Below are 3,204 nucleotides of genomic sequence, written 5' to 3' on the forward strand. Positions count from 1 at the left end.
AAAGGCTAGGGTTAGGGTTAGCATCAGTGTTTCCTAGGCTGAAGGAAGCATCAGTGTTTCCTAGGCTATAGGAAGCATCAGTGTTTCCTAGACTAAAGGAACCATCAGTGTTTCCTAGGCTAAAGGAAGCATCAGTGTTTCCTAGGCTAAAGGAAGCATCAGTGTTTCCTAGACTAAAGGAACCATCAGTGTTTCCTCGGCTGAAGGAAGCATCAGTGTTTCCTAGGCTAAAGGAAGCATCAGTGTTTCCTAGGCTAAAGGAAGCATCAGTGTTTCCTAGGCTAAAGGAAGCATCAGTGTTTCCTAGGCTAAAGGAAGCATCAGTGTTTCCTAGGCTAAAGGAAGCATCAGTTTTTCCTAGGCTAAAGGAAGCATCAGTGTTTCCTAGGCTAAAGGAAGCATCAGTGTTTCCAGTCTGAGTCCATCCAGCTCTCTAACAAGAAGAAAACTCGATTATTCTTGTATCGCCAATTTTCCTTCTTTCTTATTTATCAATACTTCTTTCCAAACTCCCTCTCGATGGTTTGAAAAGTTTTTTTTTTTTTTTGTTTTCCAAGAGAAGCTGCTTCCCGTCGCTCCCTCATTCCGTGGCTCATCCTCTGGAAGCGTAGCGACGGGTGAGTGGCGAGCCGTGGGACGATCCTGGCGAAGGAAGAACCCAGCCGACTCCCTGGACGCTGATCTTGTTAAAACCCCAGAAGGAGGGAGAGAAGAAAGAAAAGAAGAAGAGCAAAGCAGAAGGAGAGAGTCGTCTGTGGGTAAAGGGAGAGGACAGGCAGAGTGATGGGCGTTGCTCAGACTCTCATCTCCTGAGGAAAGAAATGACAGCGAGGCGGAATTGAAGGGAGACGAAGAGGAATATGGAGGCCGGGAAGAAAAAAAAAAAAACAAGTAAAAGAGAGGGATGCGAGTGGTGAAGTGGAAAAAAGAAAGAGGGGTGGATGGAGTAAATGAGGGGAGCGAGGGATCGAGGACCGTGGCGGGAGAGACGCGGTCCATCATGCGCCCCCGTCTCGCGGTGAAAAGAGGAAGGACAAAGTTTAAGCAGGATTTATGGGCGCTGTCGCGCCGCAGGAATCGGGCGAGGGAGGTAGATCATCACGGACGACGCAAATAGACTCTCCTGCACCCGGACCGGGGGTCACTTCACTTCCTGTCCCCACTGGGTCCGGAATATTCCGTCACGTCAAAGAACCGACGGGCGTCGATCCGCCGACGCGTCGGGGGGGGGGGGATTCCACGAGGGACGGTGGCTCCTTCGCCCGGATCAAATCGGGTTGGTCGGAGCCCCGTTTCCACGGCGACGCTTCAAGGTGGAAACGCAAATTTTGTTGGGTTTCTTTGCATTTTTGTTTCACAAAAGGTTCCGCGTTTCCACGGCAACGCTTCAAGGTGGAAACGCAAATTTTGTTGGGTTTCTTTGCATTTTTGTTTCACAAAAAGTTCCGCGTTTCCACGGCAACGCTTCAAGGTGGAAACGCAAATTTTGTTGGGTTTTTTTGCATTTTGTTTCAGAAAAGGTTCCGCGTTTCCACGGCAACGCTTCAAGGTGGAAACGCAAATTTTGTTGGGTTTCTTTGCATTTTTGTTTCACAAAAGGTTCCGCGTTTCCACGGCAACTCTTCAAGGTGGAAACGCAAATTTTGTTGGGTTTCTTTGCATTTTTGTTTCACAAAAAGTTCCGGGTTTCCACGGCAACGCTTCAAGGTGGAAACGCAAATTTTGTTGGGTTTTTTTGCATTTTGTTTCAGAAAAGCTCCGCTTTTCTACGGCAACGCTTCAAGGTGGAAACGCACTTTTTTTTTTTTTTTGCATTTTTATTTCAGAAAAGTTCCGCATTTCCACGGCGACGTTTTGAAAACATCGTGTGTTTCCATGGAAACAGATGAAAACGATGCAGTTGGACTGTTCAGCTACTAGTAGAGGTTTTTTTTTTATAATGAAACCACACACACACACACACACACACACACACACACACACACACACACACACACACACACACACACACACACACACACACACACACACACACACACACACACACACACACACACACACACACACACACACACACACACACACACACACACACACACACACAGAGAAAACAGTCATTCAAAAAGTACACAGACATCCTAGTGGACAGACGACCAGTTTGAATGGTCATAATGTAGACTGTCAAAATAAAACTACCGAGATAAGGTGACTATAGATGAGCTGGCACCAGCAGATCGCAGTAATGCAACTTCACGGAAGCCAAATAACGTTAGACGATAATAATAAAGGAGAAGAAGAACTATTTGCGGAATTAAAGTCTCCATTAAAAATGTACATATAAAACACATTTTTACGGCTCCAACTCTGCATTTCAATCTCCCGGAGACTCGGGACTGAAGGCAACGCCAACAGAAACGGTAAGAAAGCCACAAGAATGTTAAAGTAATGGAAAGAAAGCGCGGAGTGTTTGCACACGTCCGTTCAGTCTGCGAGACGCCAAACACACGGCGTGCGGATTAAAGGACCTTCACGACGGGCGAAGGTGGCAGATTGTGTAGCCGGGCGCTTTTTCACAAAAAATCATTCTGGCAGGAATCCTGAGCGAGACCTCGTCAGGAGCTTTTCACAGTCGGACTCAACGCAGAGGAAGCGTGGCGGCAATTAACGGAACGCCTCTCTATTTATGTCATCAGTGAAATTAGTGTGGGGCCATTACACCAACAGCTTTATTTAATATAACCATCAATAATACATGGGGTGAAATTATTATAATAATAATAATAATAATAACAACAATAAATTATTATAAATAAATAATATTAATATTCTAATAAATACATATTCTAATAAATAAATATAATAAATAAATACATATAATACATAAATAAATGTAATAAATAATTCGTAATAATATCAATAATAATGATAATTATTATTATTGATGCATTGTTTTGTTGCCGTTATAGAAATGTCTTTATAATTATTTTATATAAATTTTCTGCTAATATTAAATGGTAAATATTATTGAATTATTAGTACAAATATCAATAATACTCATTATTATTATTGCATTTTTTTGTTGCTGTTATAGAAATGTCTCCATAATTAATTTACATAAATGTTCTGCTAAAATTAAATGGTAATTATTATTAAATAATTAATAAAAATAAACAATAATATTATTATTATTATTATTAATGCATT

This window comes from Blennius ocellaris (assembly GCF_963422515.1).
Source record: "Blennius ocellaris genome assembly, chromosome: 13".
NCBI classification, from domain to species: domain Eukaryota; kingdom Metazoa; phylum Chordata; class Actinopteri; order Blenniiformes; family Blenniidae; genus Blennius; species Blennius ocellaris.